At 43.9% G+C, this 23,385-nt stretch overlaps 1 long non-coding RNA gene across 2 annotated transcripts in view; it reads left to right on the forward strand.

Moving 5' to 3' along the window:
• The window catches only part of LOC121092043, a 72,826-nt gene that overhangs the window by 43,758 nt on the left and 5,683 nt on the right, over positions 1 to 23,385 (forward strand). The window contains exon 4 of one of the 2 annotated variants that reach the window (XR_005829166.1): positions 6,646 to 6,753. The exons of the other annotated variant lie outside the window; for it this stretch is intronic. This is a non-coding gene — a long non-coding RNA (uncharacterized LOC121092043). The remainder of the gene's footprint in view (positions 1 to 6,645; positions 6,754 to 23,385) is intronic. 2 annotated transcript variants of the gene reach the window in all.

A 23,385-nucleotide genomic window follows, 5' to 3' on the forward strand; every position in this document is an offset into this window, starting at 1 on the left:
GTAGTTTCTTACTGTCAAAGGCACTTTCCATTCACTTCATAAATTACTATGAGCTTTGACAAGTCCTTCAAATTTGGTTTCCCCTTTCTGCGCCCCAGTGTGTTACAAAAATGGCTTGATGGATATTTTGGAAGTTGACAGGCCAGTAGATCTTTCTGAACTAAAATACATTCTAGGTTTAGCAGCATCAGAGAAGCCAAGAGGTAGAAAAGGGAGTAACGTGCAATTGTATTCAAGGATGTTTTCTTCTACAGCAATAAACCGTGAACTTTTGCACATGATCTTTGAAGAGAGGGGAAATCTGGGTTTAAAAACAGTTCTTCCAATAATATTAGTCAAACTCTGTTGAAAATGTAACTTGTTCTGGCCTTTTTGTATATTTTTGGTTTATGACACTGTTTCATTTTATACATTTTTTATATATTTAATACGGAGAGATTCTTATTCATTGTTTTTTACTGTTATTTCCCTGTTGCCTTGGAATAATTTCCAGTAGTATGTGCTTACTAACCCTGACTGTTAAGAAATAGTGACATTAGACTGACTTTTTGATTTTTGTAATCGCTGTCCTCCACTTGGTTTGTTTTTCTAGTTTTCTTTTTCAAATGTATCATTTATTTGGTTCATTGTTGTACATCAGGAAAGATGCCTTGATTTTTTTCTTTTTTTCATCAAACCAGAGCACATGGTCGTCTTATGAATCTGTGCTTTGATGTCATTAAAATTGCATTTTTTCCTTAAAAAAATATTTTCTTAAAGTTACCATTTCTTTTGACATAAATTTAATACATTAGACATCAGTTTTATTAATTAAGCTGGATGCAACATATAATAAAATGCAGTGAGGTCAGTGCCTAGCAAAGACTTTTATGAGAGAAGGCATTTGAAATGTGATTTTTAAAAGTATCTATTTATTTCCTTATCAGTGTTTCTAAAACCAGTTTGGCCCAACTGACAAGCTTGAGTGGACTCCTCAATTTAAATCTTAGTCCTAGTATATTATGGTGGTCTTTCAACTTCAGCTACTTTCCTGATGAAGGTACTGCTTGAACAGGTTCTGCTTGTGATAGTAAGCAGAAACGGGGCTTTTGGTAAGGTAATGAATCAGGTGAAGGCAAAGGGAGATCCTCAACATTTACTGGGTGTTTTTTGTCTGAACAGAATCTGAGTAGGAGCATCAGGGTGTGCCCCATGATCCAGATGAATAATGTTAATAATGCTTTAGAGGAAACCAGCATCTATTTTATGGCTAATCACCATCTAGGATATAAAGCCCTGCTGTTTTGAGTATGCAGTATTGGTCAAGACTTTGTCCCCCATGCTTTGTGAAGAGGGTCCTGTGATCTTTAGTATCCATCTGGATCATCAAGAGAAATCCAGATCAGATGAGTGTTTAATTTCTCATTTGAAGGGTGTCATTTCCAGTTTCAGCCTCACTTTCCATAATGCTGCACAGTCTTCTGGAGCTCAGTTTGACAGGGGAGTAAGGAGTTACCAGTCAGCAATATCAAAACTTTGTTCCCAGATTTTCATTCTTAGGTACTTAAAAAAAAATAATATTAATGTGTGGAAATGTGAATATGAAAAATTACTTAGGTAAAAGGAGAAGCTTTTCTTAAAATTAGTGTTCTAGAATACCAGCAGATGGAGAACATAACCCAGTCCCAGATATATGCCTACTGAGAATCCAATCCATTTTGTCCTTTGCTACTGTTTTGCTCTATAAATCTAAATTGAGGCTTTTCTTGTTTTTTCTTTCTTGATTTCATTTGCTACCTTGGCACTGCAGATTGTATGACTGTACATCTTCCATAAAGTGCCTTGAGACATCTCATCCTGATAAGGTGCTAATTAAATGGAAGTTGTTGTTAAAGTGAGACAGTGAGTAAGAGTTCAGCACTACCTGGTTTATACACTAGTTTAGTTGATGACTATAGCGACACTAAACAGGAAAGCTTCAGAAACTTATGGAATCACAAAACTTATGCTAACTTATATTAGATAGCTCTCAAAAATGTATTGATTCAGTTTGGGTGTATACTGAAATGCCAGGAATGGATCTTAGGTAAGATCTCTTGAGTCACTGACAGTGTGTAAAAAATACCCAGCAGTTCTAAGGTTTTGGGGATATAGCTCGTTCTTCCTGCCTTCAGCACAGTGAGAAATTTCACGAAAACTGTCCTCATCTTAAGTCTTCTCTTTTGTAGCTGCATTGCATGTTTTGTAGTGGTAAGACTTTTTATAACAAAAAAGGTTTTATGATTGGCTTTTACTGAGATCCAGCTGAAATTCTAAGGTCCAAGGAAGGTAATCATTTGACAAATTTATGTATTTGTACCTATAATCTCCTAACAGTTCCTGGAATCATATTTCACATTTGGCCTGTACGGCTTTCTTTACATAACAATTTAAGGTCACTTAGAATGCATCATTAAATGTGACTTCCCTGAAATTGTAATTGCAATCAAAAAGGTGTTATTTGTTCTGAAAGCTGTAAGAAGACACAATCACTTACATTTATCTAATGCTTTGTAAACAAAGCTTCACTCTTGGGATAGTCAAAATAATGTCTTTAGATAAAAGTGACGATAACAACTTACTAGGTAGTAACAGGATGAGGTAAACACCCTAAAATCTGAAGGCTTTATGTGAGTAATTTTTTTTTAATAATTGTGTGTTTGTTAAAATTGGGTATATAGCTTAATGCTAAGGTAAGTGGAGTAAGGAGACTAACTTCATAAATTGCTTGAGGGACATAAATTTATTTTTTCACTGAGATGAAAAAAGAAAAAGAAAATGGTAAACAGATGAGTTGTGATTTGTGTTTTGAATTTGGTTTAAACTCTGGAGGGATTTTGTCAGTTGTTCAATTAGTTTTTGCCATGCTACATATAAAAAAATCCAAAAATGTAGTATTTGGTTCTGTATTTCAGCAGTATTGGGAGCACTGGTTTGTAACAGTCCCAGATTTGGCTGAACTAGGTCTGCTACATAAAGAAGGCTGGAAAAGGTGAGGCAGCCCGTTTCCATGCTTAGATCTGAAGCTGGAGCTAGGAGACATGGAGAGACGGTCAGAAGTCAGAGACACACAAACCAGAACTGACATGAAGGGTCAGGTCAGGGACCTGAAAATTCACAAATCTCTTAGTCTTTTCTGGAATGAAAGGTGCTTCAGAAAGACTGCTTTCTCCAGTCTGTCTTGCTTCTCTTCCTTAGTTATGCATTGCAGAGGTGGTAGTAGCTGTGGCCTCAATGGCTGGACAAAGGTGACTTCACTTGCTGTGGCTTGAGAGTGGCTTGACCATTTGGTAAATGTATCTTCAGTAACGTTAGCTCAGAAGGACCTCTTCCCCTTGTATCTGTCATCTAAGAACTAAGGATTTTTATTTTGGCATGTTAGAAAGATCAATGGAAGTGATAGTTGGAAATGACACAGTCACAGCATGTCATAGCAAAATCCAAGAACAAAAATCAAATGGAAATTTGGGAGTTGGCTTTGAATCTGCTGCTGTTATCAGAGTTCGGGTCTTGCTTTAGTATTTTCTCTGCTCTCTACAGGACCTGCACCTTTCCATCATCTTGTCTTCTTAGTGATGGATATTGTATTTGCAAAAAGAAAAAAAAATACATTATTGTGAGAGAAGGAGGCTCAGTCTAGTTTTTTCCTCAGCGCTGTTTTCAGGACCTGAAATCTTTTAGATACAGGGGCCCAGAGCTGTTACATGATGACAGGATCGATTCAGTCAATCAGAGGGAAAACCTACTGTCAGATTCTCAGACCTTTAACCTGCTCCTCAGAATTATTAGAACTCCCAAATCTCTTTGCAGGCCTTTTCTATTAGACAGATATTCCCATGTTTTGATTTTTTTCCTCCAGAAGTAATTTTTTTTATAATTACCTTCATTGAACTGCACTTACCATCTGTGAAGTGAGAGGCACTTAAATGATTTATTAGCCTGAGTTCCTAAAATGTGCTGAACAGCATGGGATTGATCTGGCTAGTGACAAATACAGTATACATGACAATGGATAGGTGGCCAGTGTTTGATGGAGCATTGTGCTGCTCTGGTGGGGGCTTGCTCTGCAGGAGTATGTTGGCTCTCTTCCAGTTGTACAGTAGATCAATAAAGGGCAGGTGTGCCTTGGCTCAGAAATACAAAGAAATATCTTGAAGCACAGTTCTCTTGAAAAGAATCATGGGGCCCTGTAGCTCTTGTTTCTGAAATAAGTCCCCATATAATTCTCTAAAAAGCAAAGAAAACCTTTCTAGAGTCCAAAAGTTGATTCAGATTCTTTCTTCTCTGTGCACTGACTGAAATCCTGAAGGCCGAGTTTGGGCCTCACTTTGTTTCTTCTCTTGCAGATAGTATCCGTGATATGTAAGATGCTTTCCACAAACCTTTCCTCAACACTGTACAACATTGTTTGTGTTCCGTGGGGTTCAGCAGAGGTAGCACAGTATGGAGCAGAAAGCTGAGCCATGTGGATCTAGCGATGAACATAATTAGAAGTCAGCGAAAGGTTGTAGGTACAAGCACACTTAAGGAGGGAAATATGCTTTCTAGCTAAGCAGGATTGGGAAGAAGGAGTATCTGCCTTTCATGCAAACAAAATCTTGTCTGTGGTAATAATAGGCAAGGGCTCCTGACTTGCATCTCCAGCTGCATTCTCATCTGACGAGCAAAGGCTGTGAGACCCTGCTACTCACAAAGCTGCATTTTGTTTCCCCATGTAGCAGATACTCACAAATTCTGCTGACCTCAGAACTCAGCAGGAGCTGAGATGAAGCAGCTCAAGACCTTCACAGCCATGAGGTGCCACCAAGCAGCTGATCTCGCAGAAGCAAGTGAGCACAGGTGAACCTGCTCTGTGCAGGTAGCCTGGAGGATCTTCACAGGAACATTGGCAAGGAATAGAAGGTTGCAAAGCTAACTACTTCAGTGGTGTGCTCCTGATAGAGGTTAAGCATCTGCCTTCCTCCTTCTCTCAGCACAGACTGAGAGAGTAAAAAACATCCAGTGCAGACACTGTGTTAATCTTTCTCTTCACCCCATAGTTTAATGTATGCAGAGAAACACGGGACTGAGCTTAGAAAGAATAACAGAAGGGTTGTGCATGTGTTGGTTTAGTCCAAGCCATGGAATAGCTTGGACCAACACTGTGATTTAACAAGCTGGGTTCCAGATCTGGCTGTATGTTGCGATCGCAAATAGAAACTGTGCTGTAGCTGGCAGGGAAGATGATGTGCAGGACTCTCCGGGAATGGTTTGTAGTAGCTGATAGCTCTGTGGCTGAAATGATGCAAGTCGACAGGAATCAGCTTCAAACCCACCCGACGGCTTTTCTGTGGCCCCAGCACTCCCCTGCAGCCTTGGGCAATACAGACCAGATGTGTGGTGTCCTGCCTGGAAGGGGAGGCACTGGCATGGGGTGGGCACACAGCAAAATCAGGCAGCAGATGAGCCAAGCAGGAACTGAGAGGGAAAGGAGGTGGGAGGAGATGTTGGAGGGCTGCATGGAGAGGATGGAGTTGGTGGGGGAGTTCTTCCCATGTCTTGGATTCAGCGTTACATGTGTGAGATAGTTAATGGCCTGGAGGCAAGTAGGAGGAAAACCCCACCATGAGGAAGTTATGCAAGATGTAGGGTCTGATCTGGGCTCCTGAAATTTCTGGGATTCAGCTGTCATTCCAAGCTGTACAACCTAGCATAGCTGTCACTATGTTTGTGCTCAGATGACCTTGAGCTAAGTTTTGGAATCTGGTAGACACTCATGTCTACCTAGGTACTGGGTGCTTGTCTTCTACTTGTGATTGTTCTTAGCAGCCCAGTTGCACCACTTGAATCACTATGCACTTCACCTGCCAGACCACAGCTGCTGATGAATTTGCTCCTCCACTTTTTTGAGAGTTCTCTCTCTTAAAATAAAGTTCTCTTGTCTAACACTACCTGCACTGTAGCTGTTTCTCCTCTACCTGTTCTTTTTCTATCCTGTGCCCGGTTTTCAAGGTACCCAAAATGAGGCACCAGTGCAATTGAATCAGGCCTACAATCTGGGCTGCCCTGAGCTTGGAGTTAGTTCAAACTCAGACCCATGTTTATGAGGGGGGAGGTCAGACTTGGTTACCTTCAGGAAACACAAAAAGTACCAGGAAAAGAAAACCTTGGGTAATGTTCCTCTTTACTGGCTGATTTATCCATATGCCCTGAAGAGCGGTATGTGGCCAAATGGAGCTGGTGAGAAGCAGAGACAGATGGCAACACGTGATATGGAAGGAACACAGGGTTTTGCACCCAGTCAGAGATGCAAAACCAGAGCCCTGAATACTCACAATTATTTTGGTGTAGTTGACACAGTCTGATTCATTATCCAAATATCAGGATTTAGGACAGCCTCTATTCCAAGGGTTAATTTTGGTTTCCTCTGTATTTTGAATCTGGCCTTCTTCCATAAAATGCTATTCCTTCTGACCTCCAAATGAGTAGGTCCATTCATGGCAGACAAACAGCCCAGAGGAGCCAAGTGGTGAAGAGGACAGATCTTTGCAGGTGGCAGGCCAGGGCACAGAGCAGCAACATTATGCTGCACTGAAAACTTTAAAGGGTCGTTCAGCCAAAACTCACATCTCGTCCCTTTCATTTCAGAGATCCTCTCCTGGCTCCTTCCGAGACTACAGCCTGGGCTGTAGAGGCTGAGGTACCAGTGTAGGTGTGTTTGCTGGAGACACTGAGCCGTGTCAGCATTGAAGTCAGGTGAGAGGTGCAGGAGCCTTAAGGAGCCCTTCCCTGGTGACTGCCCGAGCTCAGCAGGGCTGGCGTGGCAGGCTGGAGCCGGGGCTCTGCGCTGGCGGCAGGGTGAGCAGTGAGGCAGGATAGCTGCCAGCTTTGTTCAGAGTTCACTCGCGGTGCTTGCTGTCCTCGGATTCAGAGGGCTTGAGAGTTCGAGGGAGGAAAAAAACCCCAAACCACAAAGAAGTGAGAAAGGGTTAGAGAAAGAGAGCAAAATATTTTTAAAGCTCTGCAACGTCAGCCCATGAGAAATGAATCTACAGGGCACAATCCAGTTTAAACTGGCTTTGGGAAACTGAGGATAGCTCACTTATGCTTAATAATTAAAGGAATGATACGCTTTCCTACTCGCTGCACTAAAGATGAGTGAGGTTTTATCTCTGCACTGCTAACAGTGCCAGTGACATGTTCATAATGCTGTAACACGTTTCTCTGCACATACAGCGGAGGAGAGGGCTTGTGGCAATGGGCCAGAATCACTTAGATCACTTTACCAGGGGCACACCAGAGACCAGGGGACCCCATCAAGGAGGCGCTTTTTCCAGTCCGTAGCACCCCATGTTGTGACATTCCTTGCACTGTTGTCCCCCTGCATTACTTCTGACGACACAAAAAATGATTGTTGTCTTTAGATATAAAAATCAGTTTAACTCAAGCCAGGGTCAAACTGCTGTCAGTGTATTCAGATGTATGTTTCAACTTAGTTTTGTCACCCTGTGAGTTGGAAAATTACAGCTCTGGGTGAGGTGAAATCAGGGTTATAAACTTTCCTTGTGAGCAATTGAGTATGAAACAAAATCTGATTTGCTCAGATACAGGTAACATTGGGTGGCTTTTTTTCTCTTCTTTAAAGTGCAATCCTGCTTCTCCATGTTGGCTTTAAATAATTCAGTTTGGCAAAGCAGGAGGGCTTGAGAAATTTCAGAAATAATGCATGCAAAAGCCTGGCTTTTATACTCCTGATGTCTACGGGATTCTGCAGCATCCTGGCGTGATGTGTGGGTGTGTGTGTACATGTGCTTTTTTTGTACTCGCATGCATACTCACACACCCGCTCTCTCTGTATGAATTGATTATGTTACCCAAATACCTCCTAGGGATCTCTCTCTCTTTCTGTGCCTCTGGTACAATTTGTTCTTGAAATTACTCTTGGAATTGTACAGTCCTGTGTAAAACACCCCCACACTGATACAGATACAGATTGGAAGTTGATAAGCATTAAAATGAAGTGGTGTTTAAGTAATTGTTTTTCTGCGGTCAGAATATTTTCTCCTGATCATTCATTTCTCAGGAGTGATGTAGGTCCTGTCTTGGGCCAGGAGGAAGAACTAGATGACCCCACATGAGGTCCCATAAAGCCTGTGAATCTGCAATTTTGAACACAGAAAAACTGGAGGTGTCCCAACAGAGGCCAGGTTATCACTCCCCAGTTCCACACCTCTGAGACACAGGCCAGTCTCCGCTCATGGCACAGGTGGCATAGTTGGTTATCATAGGCGTTCATGCAGAGTTTACAACATCTTATCCCAGAGGAACCAAACAGGGACAGCACAGGGCCAAAAGATGGGACTGCTGGACAGGAGGGATGCAGAAACCAAGGAAACAAAGTGGAGAAGCTCCTCAAAAGGCAACAATTTTTTTTTGTCAGCATAAGGAGAGATGTAAAGACAAGCCTGTGCAGAGGGCTGAACTTGTGGACTCTCAGTTCTCTGTGTCAGTCACCATTTCAAGTATTGCTTCCTCATCTCCTGGGGCAGGACACCTGCTGACTGATTGAACCTTACAATAATATATTGCCCACCTTGGTATGTTAACTTCTCACCTAGCATATTATTTCTGGTTTATGGAATTAATCTTTCAAAAACTGTCAGTGTCTCTTCTCCAGCTCAAAACACTATTGCGTTTAGCCTTTGTTCTGCTGATAGCATAGACAGTGTGTTGTATTCAGCAGTGCTAAACTGTACATGCTGAACATGACCTAAATGGTAGTTAAAGGTGGCAGCATCTCCTGAGGTACTGAGTGCACCCAGGCACAAACTCTGGTTTTGTACCTTAATGCTGCTGCCAGAACATTGCTGATGCCTCTAGCATGGAATAAATATTAGCCATTGGGTATTTCTCCCAGAATGTCTTCTCCTGTACATAGTGGAAATCACCCCATATTTATCTAACTTGTGCATAAATGTAGTGGGTGGTATGTGGGGAGAATCTCACAGGTCCTCCAAGTTTCTGAAATATGCCTCTAGTTGATGTCCTCGCCTAATGAAAACATTCCGGTTTTCTCACTTCAATTAGATTTCTGGTATTTTCTATCATTGTTTTGTTCTCATACTATTTTACACAAATGGCATCTATTCTGTTTGCCATCCTTCTATCTGACTTGTTCTATTCCCTGCTGTGCCCTTTATGTGAGGATACATGATTTCCGTGGCTTTGTCCTTAAAGAAGCATCGGCCAAAGCTGTTTGTGCCTCTGTACCTGTTTGTTTTCCTGTGCTCTCCAGTTTAAAAGCCTGCTCACAACCTTCCTGATTTTAAATACCCACAAGACTATAGTGTGATGAGTCAGAGACATCTGCCCCTCTGGCATGGGCCCCCTCTCTTCCAGAAGCATCCCTGGTTCCTCACAAATCTGCTCTTTCAACCGTCTTCTCAGCCAGGTATTAAACGTTGGCTTTTCTGCCTCTCTTTCCAGTCCTGCATGGGGTTACTGGGAGTGTTTTCAGAGAATATTCATTGTTTGCACTTTACTTCCCCAGAGCCTAAATTTTGCTTCCAGAATCTTTCCTGCCCTTCTGTGTATAATTTGTGCCAAGATGGACTAGGCTTGTCCCCAGTACCTCCTGAAAGCCAATTCAGACTTGTGTGAGATCTGCTGCCTTAGTCTTGGCAGTCAAGTCGCCATGTAATCCTCTCTGGGGTCGCAGCCCCACCTGCCTACTTGTTGATGGTAGGAATGAGCTTCAGGCCTGAATTATGGTTTTACAGAGGTGCCTTACTGCTGGCAGGAAACTGATGTCTTAGTATGCAAAGAGGCCAGGTTTCAGATGTGTGTTTTTGCTTGGCATTCCCTGATGTGCCGGCTCTTGTGTCTCGCCATCAAGTCCTTGCTAATAGTGTGCAGACATGGACCCTTGCTTAATACTCTGCATTTCAGTCTCAAGCCTGGATAGGCCGATGGCTAAGTCCCTTTCTTGAGCGCTGGCCCAACTGATTTGGAACCAGAATCAAGATTTGGAAAGACTTCTGTATTGCTTTTGGCAATGAAGGCCATCCACTGTACGTTCTGACTTCTAGATGTCTGACAGCACTCCTGGAGCAGTAGCCCTTACTAAGTTGCTCTACGAGGAGAAACCTCCAGCAGATGGGCACTAGGATCTCATGCACAACCTCCACCTTGCATGCTCTTGGGAGGTGTCACAACTTCTCCTCATCAGCTCTGCGTGGTTAATGCCTGGCATCTCCTGTGTAGCATGATTTGCAGCTGAGCTCTGAACTGAGCATGTGGACGTATCCAAGGCAGCTCATGCGTTCTGGTGGTCATTGGTTTGCCACATGATTCAGTTGTCCAGCATGTGTGCTGTAGGTTGAGTGTAGCACATGGGCTCTACCTGGTTTAGAATTTTTGACAATATCCCATAGGCGTGTATGGATGGTTTGTTTTTATAATGAGTTGATCTGTAGTCAGACATATTTAAATCAGAAGACCATTTTAATCAAGACTAATGTGGAATTTATGGTGTTCTGTAGTTTGCAGTCACTTCAAGGCCTGCAAGGTCTTCTTATTTTCTGTGACAAATCTATTTTGTGTGCAACTGCAGATTTTTACATTTTTTCTCCCTCCTTTAGCTGTACTCTGTTCCCTTCCTCCAAGCACCAGACTATGTATGAAGTACCTAGTAGAATCCTACCAGCTATGAAGACTCATTTGAATTCAGCACTCCCCATTGTCCTGCTGAGTGTTCTATCCAGGAGCAAGGGAAACTGCAAGTCAGTCAATCCTTGGGCTACAACACGTTTATTTTATTTAATGAAGTTTGAGTCATTTTATGGAAGAACTGGGCTGCAGTTCCAGCTGAGCCCTTTTGAACCTGCGAATTCCTCTCTGATGCACACCTCTGGGGTGTGCAGCCAAAAATGTAAATTAATTAAGGCAAAGAGGAGAGATATTCCTGACATGGTTATTCTTCTGTCTTGTTAGAGCACTGATGCTCAGGCAATACTGGGAGAAGCTGCAATATTATCACTTCACTCATCACAATAACATTAGTAATTTTCTTGGGGAGATCTGTGGCAAGTAGCTGTTGACCACCTTAACAGTTTCTAGAATTTCTGCCTCTCAGCAAAATCACCCTTTCCTGCAGTACTTTGGTATGCAATATAATAAATTAACTAATGAGATTTTTTTTTTCTTCTGGACATATCTAAAACATCAAAGGTATTTTGCTGGAAAAATAAGTCAAGAAACAATGGGTCAAAATTGGAGAGGTGCACAACTGGCACATCCTTGTGATGACTGTGGCCCAACCACATTGCTTTTTTAACTTTGCCATCCTTCTCTGTCTCATGTAATCATAAATAAGTTAAGTGCTTTGCAATCTGTGGACTGTGTTTTTTCACATGACCACCATCTGAGCTGCTATTTCTCTGGCCTTTTGTACCTCTCTTTGTTGTTTGGGTTACTGGTAGTTGTCTCTCTGGTGGTGTTTGATTTTAGTTTTCTCTCTTGATTCCACAACAAGTAACACCTAGAAACTTTCCCTAATTTTATCTTCGAGGTTTACACTTCTCTTAGCCCTAACAAACATATCTGAATTCTACAGTTTATTCTTGTCAATACACTGTATTTTGCATTTAACAAGTAATTGCTAGTCTACAGGATGAGATTTTAGTCAGGAATAACTCTGGATTATTACTCCACGGAAGCTCACATTTAGGGCTCATTGCTCTTTGGAAATGGATGCAGATTATTTGCACTGTTATTCCAGAATCTTTCTTGCCAGGGAGTCCTGTGGCATCCTTTAAGTTTCCCCCCTCCTATTTGAACTCAGTGTCCTGTGTTAAACAAGCTTTAATTTCAGCCACCATCAAACATGGTTTCCTTTTCAGCTGACATTTCTTCTTGGTGCAATGGAGGTGTGTTGGAGACAGGTCTGTCAGACTGGTTGTGTGTTAAGTGCTTCCTGAAGTTGAAGGAAACCACTCCAATGACTCCAAGGACTATTGGGCCAGACCCTGAGAGCACTGAACCAAACAATAACCAGGCTACCACTTCCTTAACCCTTCTTTTATCATATTCCTCATCCCTGTATATTACCAGAATATCTTTCTTTTTTTTTTTTTTTTTTTTTTTTTTTTTTTTTTTTTTTTTTTCTGAGTGGTGGGTTGCTTTTTTGGCTTTTATGCTTCTGAGATGAGAACAGGTAATTTTGAACACAGAGTCACTCTCTCATGCCTAATTTACAACATTTTTACCCCCCAGCTGAGGACAGTGAGTTCTGAAGCTTCCTGCAGGCCTTGGTTCGGTGTGTATCAGTCTGATGTGCTGCTCCACTTGGCTTGCTCTGCTCATGGGTAATTTGCTAAGTGATAATCATGGCCTGCAAGGAATGCCAACCCTGTCGTTCACGCTGTTCCAGTTCATGGCTTCATTTCGTCTGGAAAAGCCACAGTGTCAGCTAGCTACTAGTGGACTTTCTAGCTTTCCCTGCTTAAAATAGGCACTTGTCTCTTCAACTCTTTTGTGTAAGTGAAAGACATTGTACGAGGTTTTAAAATTGAATTTTTAAAAATTTTATGTATTAAATCTGAGGCGATATTCTCTTCATTCCATGACCTGGGAGAAGATATGTGTATCACAGGTTGTTTTTGGTCTGTGGAGCGTGGAAGCCTGCCCGTGAATTAGATTGTCAGAACTCAGAGTGGTTTGAAATGGGCTTATAGGTAAAGGTGAAAGAAAGAGAGAAAAACAAGTAGCTAAAAGCACAGAGGAATCAGAAATGCTAAGAAGCAGTAAATCCTGACTTCATTCCAGCAGTGAAAATCTGCTTATCTCAGTCCCCCATCCATGTCAAAATACTTGCATTAATTTTCGTTACAAGGAAAACTGAAGCTTTAAAATTACATGATCACAGTAATAGCCAGTTTGGCAACATCCTGACCACTGCTCTCTAGCCCTTTCCTCTTCTCCTGTGAGCTTTTTGTACCTCTGTAATCCCACCCTTATACTAACTCTTCCCATTCCCATTTGCCTTTTGCCTTTCATCTACCATATGTGCCTCATAGCCCCTCTCATCTCTAGTAACTTTCCACGTCCTTTAATTTTAATTTTCACCAAGGAAAGGGATCCACCAGTGCTGAAATGTGAAGTTCAGCTAATGCAGCTATGCAATGGCAACTTGTTTATAACTTGTTCAACTTTTGCTAGCCTAGGCTGTTGCTTTAAGGGAAGGCATAGGGACACCATGAGACTGGAGAGGTGAAGTCTTACTGCACATCACTTAAAGGTAAGACTTGCACCCCTGGAGTATACAGGGCTTCTGGCTCTTCAGGCACCTCAACTGGCAGTGGTCTGAAGTGGACTTTAAAAAACATTTTCTGGTCAATTCAGTGAGACCTGACTGAACTTTGCTTACATAATGTTATGCTATGTTGTACTTACGACCCTACTGAAAAGATCTGGAGGGTGTGTCTGCAGTGTAGTTTTGACCCCTCTCCATGGATGGCCAATACACATGGTTACTGGGGGACAGTCAGTGATGGATAAGCAGGAACATTCAAAAATATTATTTCTCTTCTAATCATGGCCCAAAGGAAGCTGTGGGGAAAAAGAAAATCTCTTGCTGCAGGAGTGATTGTCAGAAGGTGTCTGACAAACGAGGTTCACTTCCAGCATTTGTTACTGTGCAGTAGATTCAATAGCAATTTTGGGGAGGGTTGCTTTGATTTGAGCGTGCACAGTGGTCATGGAAAACCAGGCTTCAGAGGTGCCTTGTGTCTGTCCCAACCTGGCAGTGTGCTAGAGCTCCTGGGTTTCCAGACTGGAGCTGGGAAGATGTAGAAGTGAGTAACCTTTGGAGGATGGTGCTGGTTTAGTTCCTTGTTGAACAGCAGGTCTATTTAGTTGCTTACAGACACTTGGGCTCTGTAGAATATAGATTCAGACCTATGTTTGCTCAGTTCTCCCTCTTCTGCCTTTCCACACTAACATTCATCAGGGTTCTAAAAACTCATTAAAACTTTTGTGTGCAATTAGTAAGAGCAACAGACTGCTTTCGTGAGTGAGGAAGCAAAAGACATAGGAAGGACCAAGGTCAACAGCATCAGGCTTTTGGGTGCTTCTCTCTTGCTGTTGTACAAAGTGCAGCACAGCTGGAAAAGCCTCCAGGAGGTATGTCATAATCTGGCTTAAACAAACAGGGCTCCTGTAACATCACTGGGAAGACACCAGTTTAGGCCAGCTGGGAAGCTGGTCGTAGCCCTTTGGACCCTGTGCATAATCTGAGCCTCTCTGCACAGCACAAGAGATTTTCTTTTGAAACTGTCTGCGGGAACATGAGATGCAGATGCGTTCTGAGCCATGTTGCGCTGGAGCAGGAGCGAGGCTGGCTCACTGCTCCCAGGTGTGACCGTGCGCCCTGTGCCCTGGATGAAGAAATAAATAAAAAGGCAAAAGCCCCGGCTGCGGTGCAGGCAGGTGCGGGTGGGTGGGTGGCAGTGGTGCGCTGTGGGCCTGGTGCGATGCGGTGTGGGCTGGTGGCTGTGGTGCGATGCAGAGCAGTGGTGCGGAGCGGTGTGGACTTGGTGCGATGCGGTGTGGGCTGGTGGCTGTGGTGCGATGCAGAGCAGTGGTGCGGAGCGGTGTGGACTTGGTGTGATGCGGTGTGGGCTGGTGGCTGTGGTGGGATGCGGAGCAGTGATGTGGTGCGGGCTGGTGGCTGTGGTGCAGTGCAGAGCAGTGGTGCGGTGCGGTGCAGTTCAGACCCGGTGCGATGTGGTGTGGGCTGGTGGCTGCGGTGCAAAGCAGAGCAGTGGTGCAGTGCAGTTTGGACCCAGTGCGATGAGGTGCAGTGTGGACTGGTGGCTGTGGTGCGATGCGGAGCAGCAGCGCGGTGCAGTGTAGGACTGCCTACAATGTGGTGCGGGCTGATGGCTGCGATGCGGGAGGTCTGGTGGCTGTGGTGCGATGTGGTGCAGTGTGGACTGTTGGCTGTGGTGTAATGAGGAGCAGCGGTGCGATGCGGGCTGGTGGCTGTGGTGCAATGCAGAGCAGCGGTGTGGTGCAGTGTGGCTGTGGTGCGATGCGGTGCATGCTGGTGGCTGTGGTGCAATGCAGAGCAGCGGTGTGGTGTGGTGCAGTTTGGACCCGGTGCGATGCGGTGTGGACTGGTGGCTGTGGTGCGATGCGGAGCAGCGGTGCGGTTTAGGACTGCTACAATGTGGTGCGGGCTGGTGGCTGCGGTGCGATGCGGTGCAGTGTGGACTGGTGGCTGTGGTGTGATGAGGAGCAGCAATGCGGTGCGGGCTGGTGGCTGTGGTGCAATGCAGAGCAGCGGTGTGGTGTGATGCGGTGCATGCTGGTGGCTGTGGTGCAATGCAGAGCAGTGGTGCGGTGCAGTGCGGTGCGGGCTGGTGGCTGTGGTGCAATGCAGAGCAGCGGTGCGGTGCGGTGCAGTTCGGACCCGGTGCGATGCGGTGTGGACTGGTGGCTGCGGTGCGATGCGGAGCGGAGCAGCGGCGCGGTGCAGTGCAGGCCTGCTACAATGTGGTGCGACGCGGAGCAGCGGCGCGGGGCGGGCCCGGTGCGGCGGCAGCGAGCGCTGGGCGGCGGCGGGCTCGCGGCTGCCGGTAACACTAGAGGTCACTCTGTGACCAGGGATGGAGCCTGGCGTCCGGGGCCTCCGGGAGGTCAGCGGCTGCTAATCCGTATAAATTGCTGAACTACAAGCAAAATTTGTACCTAATTATGAAGCGCTTTGATGCGGCATTGCTTCTACCCTAACTTCAGAGTGCCGATTTCCGACCGGGGGAAAAACCCACCCCGAAGTGGCGGGCTGGGAAGAGCCCCCCGAGCAAGGCCGGGGTGTCGGGCACAGGCCGGGGACCGTCACAAGGGCCGGTGGGGACCGTGCGCCCCGCGGCCCTTCCGAGCGGGATCTACCTGCTCCCTCCTCCGCACCGCTGTCAGCTGCCTTATCGGCACGGTCAGGAATTCATTTAGCTGATGCTGCCTAGCAAGCCTAGGGGTAAAGATGGATTTAACACAGTCACTAGACATCTGTGTGCTAAACTCACTGGCTGTGGAACCTATATCAAACGGATTTAATTTTATTCCCTAATAATCCCCTTTCTCTCAAACAGGTCAGACGAGAGAGGCTGCTGCTACTGCCGCAGCTCCCGGCTTCGCTGGTGGCGATGTTATTGGTTTCAGGGCTGGTCAGTCATGCAAGACATCTGTCTCATCTTGGTGAAAAGTTTTCCTTTTAATATTATTTTATTGAACTTGTTCACTTTGGCCACTCAAAAAAAGAAGGCATCTCTGCTTTTCAGTTCCCTGAAACACCTCTGTGAAAGTTATTCTGAGGGAAAGATTTCAATGATTTCTTCTCCTACCCCTGAAGAGACAGATAATTTTGGCTCAGCTGAACCTACCTGGAAGTTGGCTGCATAGTTATTAATTAATTCTGTTCGAAAAACAAGAATAAGAATAACAGTTTAAAAAATTTTAACCTTTTCCATTGCAAAATATACCTCATGTTGACCAATAACGAAAACATGTTCTCACCTTTCCCCCAGCCTCCCAAAGGATCAAAGGTGAAACACCTGATATAAGACTGAACAAAACATTTTAGTTGACCTAAAGCATTTTTCCTAAGTTTTTGGGTTCCCCCTCCCCTTCAGCCATAAAAGGCAAAGCCAGATATTTGCACAGCTTTATTCGTAAGCCTCCTCTTAGCTCCTGTGGAGGCCAGGTGTCTGCTGGCAGGGGAGGGAATATGCCCCACATCCTTTTTTCTCCATGGAACATACCATTAATGACCCAATTTCGCTGGAGGTTTCTAATGCTCTCACAAGAGTTTCGTGGCATGAGGAGGCTTTGCACTTCCCCCATCAGGGCGGGTACCTGGTTGTGGCTGGATTCTAGGGTAGTGCAAACATCTCACAAATCTAGCCAGAAATAATTGGGATAACAGGGACTCCTTAGTCTTTGTTCACTCGGGGGTCACAGGACGTCAGATTTGGCTTTGCTATTGAAGTCGGCTAATGTACTGGAAATGCCTTCATTTTCTCCCTCTGGAGGCATGGGTTCAAATCTGCCATAAATTACAAGTGACACGGGTTCAGTAGTCTTAATTAAATCCCACGAGGTTATTTTTGTGTGTCAACACTCCCCTTCTCCTCCCTTCTGCACTGTTTGGAGGGATGGAAGGGCAAGGAGGACTCCAGCACCATAGGTGGAAGTTCTCAGTGCAGCATTCAAGTGCTGGAAGTAGCTCAGGGCTGCGGATATGCCCAGACTTTTATCTGGGTATCAATCTTCCATTGAACTTGTAATGTAGTGTATATTCTTCGTACATTTAAAGCATTCAATTCTGTGCAAGATCGTTATTCCTTGTAGGGAGATAACTGGCTATAGAGGATTTCTGTTATCTACAGCATCTCTCCAGCCTGGAATTCATTGATTTCCGATCTACGTTCTAAAGGTGCAGAATAGGGGTGATCAATGCTACAGTGCTGATGTGAATAAAACGTGCCCCCTAATCTGCATTATCAATGGCCCGCTTCCTGATATCTTGAGCTGACCTGGTCATGACTGTCTCTTACTCGGATAAATACACTGACTGTTGCCAACATGTCTTGAAAGCCTTTAAAATAGGAACGAATCAGGTTCAGTGTAGCTTTTCCAGGGAGTGGCTAGGCTGATTCAAACCTCTTTTAAGCTAATGCTTGTGTAAAGGCACTGTATGTTGCTAGCATTTCTCTTAGGTTGGATTTAAATTAAAAGCATCAGTTGGTCTCCTGATTTTCCTAGCAGCATACTTAAAAAAGAAAAAAAAAAAAAAAAAAAAAAAGGAAAGTTAGCCTCCCTGCCCCAATCCCCAAAACATGCTTAGAGAAGAACTGTTTAGAGAGCAGGTTTTTATTTAATAAACAGTGATCAATTGAATTGATTAACCATGAACACATTACAGCAGTTTGTTGTTGCTGCTGCTGATAATTGCAGTTCATGTGCATGAGAATATTAAATAGCTGTTTGCAGGATCATTTTCATGCTCTTTTCATTTAACAGAATGCAGAAAACAACAACTGTTGACAGTGATTTTGGTTAAACTCAGGCGCTGCAGACTGTGCCCTCAGGATGCCTGTGCAATAACTCTATCAATTGTGGCCATTTACTCTGCACTTCCAGACATTTCTGCAAACCTTGCAGCTGTTTTTTTACTAATTTGCTTGGTAATTAGATCTTATCATGCTGGCTCCATGGCTTTACATAAACTCTAAGCATTTGGAGCTGCCATGTAAGACATTTTAGAGTTGTCTGTGTCGGTTTGTGCTGCACTGGAAAGACTGAGGTGCTCTCTAACAGCAGTAGAAACAGGGAAGCAGCTGTAACAAATGAGTTCCTGCTGATTTAAGGTTTCCATAGAGGAAAGGAGTTCCTTCACTTAACAACTGGAAGCGAAGCGGCATTGATGGGTTTCAGCCTGCTGGATGCTGAGCAGAAACCAGGACCTCTGTTTCTACCCTCTCTTTCACCCTCCAAATACGCATCTTTGTTTTCAGTAGGAATTCAGGGCTTCAGTAAAAGTATTTTACTATTTTAGATGTCTCATTGATGATAAGGAGAAGAATATAATGATCCTGTAAGCTCAGAGTCAAGAGTTGGTATCAGTCATGCCCAAACAATACGAATGGGAAGACAGTGAGACCTTTTGTGGTAGCAAGTCACCTTGGAATGGCTTTATGCAGTGGTATGTGTAGTACAGTTTGGGAACTGTGGATCTAGATGCTGCTACTGGTGGAATGACCTTACTGACACAGACCTATTGATCTCCAAGGAGAAAGTGCCCTGCCAGTAACTGCTCAGCTGGGCCCTGTTCAAATGCCATAGCATCTTATGATCTTCCTGTATCAAAAGGAAAGGATAAATAATTTCTGTGCAAGCTAACAATTTGAAGTGAAACAGATTTGTTCCATGGCTAAAGACATGGGGGCCTCTAAGATCTTTTCCAGTTTGATCTCTCCAGTATGGTGAGGTTGTAGAAGTTTCCCTATGACGCTACACTGGTCCAGCCACACCGAACCTCAGGGCAGTGCAGATGGGGAAAAAATACTTCAGTAACTGGATGCAAGCAACCTCAGAGCCTGATGCAGTGTTCACCATGTAGAGCAATTTGGCTTGCCAGTCCTGGGCTAACATGGCTAAACACTGATAAACCTCATGGTTGGGGCCATGTGTGCTTACTGAGATATAGCCATCTCCTAGCAGTGGCCCTGCAGTATTCAGCTCCTGGTGCAGTGTGAAATAGTTGCAGGTCACAAGGGTGTCACATGTGCCCCTGGTGACTGGCAGCTAGCTATGAACCCAAAAGCTTTTTATTTTCAGATCACATCTTTGGTTCTGCCAGTTCTGTGCTGTGCCAGGGAGAGGCAGAATATGGTTTTGTTTCAGGGTTGTTTTTTGCTGTCTGTAGATCACTTCAGTCACAATATGGTTTTCTGTTTCATACTTGGTGTGCTTTGCACTTCTCCCAGGAGTATGAGCTAGGCTGCTTGTGCTGCAGAAAAGTGTCTTTGCTCTTATGAATTGAGAGACGTGCCTTGTAACATCGGTGAAGGTCCCGTAAATGGTAACATTGCAAGGTTTGAAGCTCTGGAGTTCCACCTAGTTATGGATGAAACTTGATTAACAGGACCCCGAAGAGAGCCTGAATGTAACAGATGTCAGAGTAACGTGTAATTCCTAAGCTTTTTTGTGTTTAAACAAATCATTACCAAATTTTGCAAGAAAATCTCATGAAGGGTGCAAAAATATTACGCGAAGAGGCAGCTTTTCCAGATGGGCTCTGGGGGCTTTGGTGCTTGTGTCTGACAGGTGATACTGGCAGATGTCATCGTAAAGATATTTTTGTCACTTGTAAAGGCCGTAGTAGTAATGCAATAGCTGTGAAGGTCTAAAGAGGTATGTGAGGTGATATCTACAGGGAGAAGGGATAAATTTTATTAGATAACTGATATAGTTGGGAAAAAACAGATATACTTTTGAGGACAGGAGCCTTACTTTCTGGAAGTTTTCTGGAGTTCTGGAAAGTTACAGCTCAAGGGCTATACAGGTCTTTTGGAATTCACCTTTGACTTTACAATGAGGCTTTCAAAAGGGTGCCGTAGTTCTGGGCATTTTTTTGAGGCAGAACTCCTATACCCTTTGCTTAAATTGGTGCTTAAATTGGTACTCCAGTGGAGCTGATCTCTGAAGACTGACTAAGATCTGCCTGGGGCACAGTGGGAGAATGCCTTCGGGACCCTTAGGTCAGTTCCTTTCGGAGGAAGTTTTGCCCTGATTCCCTGCTTGCCATGAAGGATACTAGTAAAAATGGCAGACGTGGTTCCATTAGAAGCATTAGAAAAGTCTGCGCAGGTGATCTTTCCTCGTCCATTACTTCCACAAAGTTTCTATAACATGTTATATGCAGTATCATCATCTCAGTGAAATCACAGCTATACCTTAGTTTGTACTTGTGCCAAAAATGATATTATGGGTCCTTGGGTGAATTCACTGAATTTACACTGTAAAATGTAGTAATTTCAGAGAAATCTGGACCAAATGAATCCGCTCTGCATACATTTGTGTTACAGACCTTGGTGTTTGCCAGCAGCCAATCCAATAATGCATGCCCAGTATATATGCATTTTGTATCACATGGAGACCTTTCAGGCCCAGTGCAGTAGAAATCTAAATGTTTTTGCCACCTTAGATAAATGCAGTAACTGGAAAAATGAGTGTATACATAAATAGGTCTAGGTATATCAGGTATTTTAAGTTTCTTTCAGTAATAAACCCTTGGGAGAAGTTTAGCTTCAGTGTCAAGCTTTGATCCAAGAATATACAAAGTTTAGAAAAGTTTAGTTTGAAATCTTTAAATTAGTGCTACCATACCTAACAGATAAATCCTCCAACCCACTAATGGTTGATGTACTCATAAATTTCAGTGATGGTGGTGAAACAGGCACTGTAGGTAGATGGATCTCAGGACAACTGAACGATGACAGCAGCATATGCCGCTGGGATTTTAATAATAGCAGCAATAATAACAACAATAATACCTTTTTTTTTTTTTTTTAATTTAAATAAGTGGGTTCAAACATCTGGGGTATGTCTGTTATGCAGAATACAGAGATAGCTATCCTGGCTCTGAACAAATGGGGTTGAAAGCTGGATGCAGTATGGTCAGACCTGACCAGGAAGCAAATGCTTTAATTTGGAGGTAATGCTGTGCTAATACAGGACAAGGGCTGCTGTCGGTGCTGTGTAGGTATCTTGGGTCATTTAAAGTGACCTGGGACATGTGTATGGGCCTGGACACGTTCCTGTGGATATCGTTCTTGGGCCCAAGCCTGGCACTTTAATCAGCTGGGCACACATCTCCCCTTTGCCGCACAGTACAGGCTGCAGTGGGGAGGGTGCTCTTTTTCCCATTATATGGGAGCATGTAGGGAGAGAATTTACTCCTCCGGTTCTGAAAGCTCTGTGTGAACTTCAATATGACAGTGCCAATTTTAATCAAAGAAATGTACTGTGGATGTCACCTGCATTTTTATCCAGTTCTCTTTGACAGAAATAGAATTTAGAGTTCTGCTAGAGATAGAAAGGGGAGAAAAAAACACTCCTAGACTCCTTGCTGTTATTCTGCTACCATAATTACCTCTAAACATAATTATGGGCAAGACAAATGACATTTTTAGCTCTGGTCTTTAAAGACAAGAGTTAATTTCAGGCTTTGACCAGAACTATGTTAATTAGCCTCTACTCACTCTCTTTGTATGGAATTACATCACCCAGGACTTAGCATAGGTTGCCTTTCCTGTATCTTTGAGTAATGAAAGGACACGGCATGGCAACCAAATCAAGGGCTGCTGCATTAACAAGGCCACTTTTCTGCCCATTTATCATCTATTAGAGGTGCACTAGTTTGTAAAGTAACACCACCTTCAGCAGGGCTGCCAAGAACGGCTCCTCATTTATTTTCTGCATGGTTTAAGTTGGAGTTAGACCCACCTTGTAGCTCAGAGGTGACAGCCAGTAAGAAAAAGTACACTAATTGAGACATCTCAAGGGAGAAATAGAAGAAAACTGAAAAGGTAATTAGAATGAGAGGGTTTCAAGCTGGGTAAGTAAAATCGAATGGAGGTGCATATTAGGGGCTGTTACAGATGGGAAAGAAAGTACTTGGAGAATAAAAAAAGAAAAATGAATATTAGAGAACAGAGAACCCTTTTCACACTTGAAGAATAGAGGAGAGAGATAAAAAATAATGTAACAGTGGAGATACAGGCTGGGGGAAAAAAAAGTGCTCCAGAAATATGAAGGACATATTTAAATGTAAGAGAGAAAGAATGAGGAAAAATAATAGAGAAGATCAATTACCAGAGCTTTAGCCAAGGAAGGAGAAACTGTCAAATGAATATTTCTGGAGCTGTGGAAAAGTCTTATTCCTTTGTAGGGGCTGTAGGGTGTGTTTGGTCTGTGTAGGAGGGGTTTCTTTTGGGGGCTACCTCAATATTTGAATTTGCTGCAGTGTCAGGAGCCCAAATGGAGTGTTGGTGTGAATGCCTACCTGGGCAGAATTGTATTAATTAGGCTTTATTATTTGGCAGAGCTTACAGCTGATACCGGACCTTTTTCTACTGGTTGGAGTTTTAGCCCCTCAATGTTGCCTGTGTGTCTCTTTTTGCTTTAATGTCAATAATAAGGGAGATGTTAAGGTCCAATCCCAATTTTTCCCCTTTCAAGCCCTCCTTTACCTGCTGGAAAAGAATCACCTGGGTTACCCCCAGGTCATTTCCACCTCATACACAGGGAGGCTGAAGTTGCACTGTATTCCCTCAGGCAGATGCCCGCCCAATCCAAAGCAGTCACATGAAATGAAACACTTTCCTGGTTAAGAGTGGAAGATGGCCATGGCTTTCCATTGTGGTCACAGCTGATAAGGCAGGATTTCCCCTTTTGGCCCTTCTGGAGGCAGGAGGCTGGAAGTGAAGGTCATCTTCATGGGTAGGTAGGGGAAACGGAGCATGGCTTCCTCTGGCTGCAAGGCAGAAAGGTGGGACCCCAGAGCCAGGGCCATCGCAAGTGAATTATCCACCCTAAAACACCTGTGGTCTCAAGAGCCGGTGGGCTGGAAGGACCAAAGCATATCTGTGGATTGCGAGGAAGTGCTGCACGGAGGTATCTGAGCTAAGTCTAAACAAGAAAGTGGTGGTTGCACCCTCAAGTAGATCATTCAAGGGAAATTGATAGGAGTTATGTGTCTGGCGGTCTTTGTGGGGCTGGACCGGCAGTATTTGTTCTCATTAAAACTTGTTTGTACAATGTAAT

The sequence above is a fragment of the Falco naumanni genome, chromosome 7 (assembly GCF_017639655.2).
Source record: "Falco naumanni isolate bFalNau1 chromosome 7, bFalNau1.pat, whole genome shotgun sequence".
Taxonomy (NCBI): Eukaryota; Metazoa; Chordata; class Aves; order Falconiformes; family Falconidae; genus Falco; species Falco naumanni.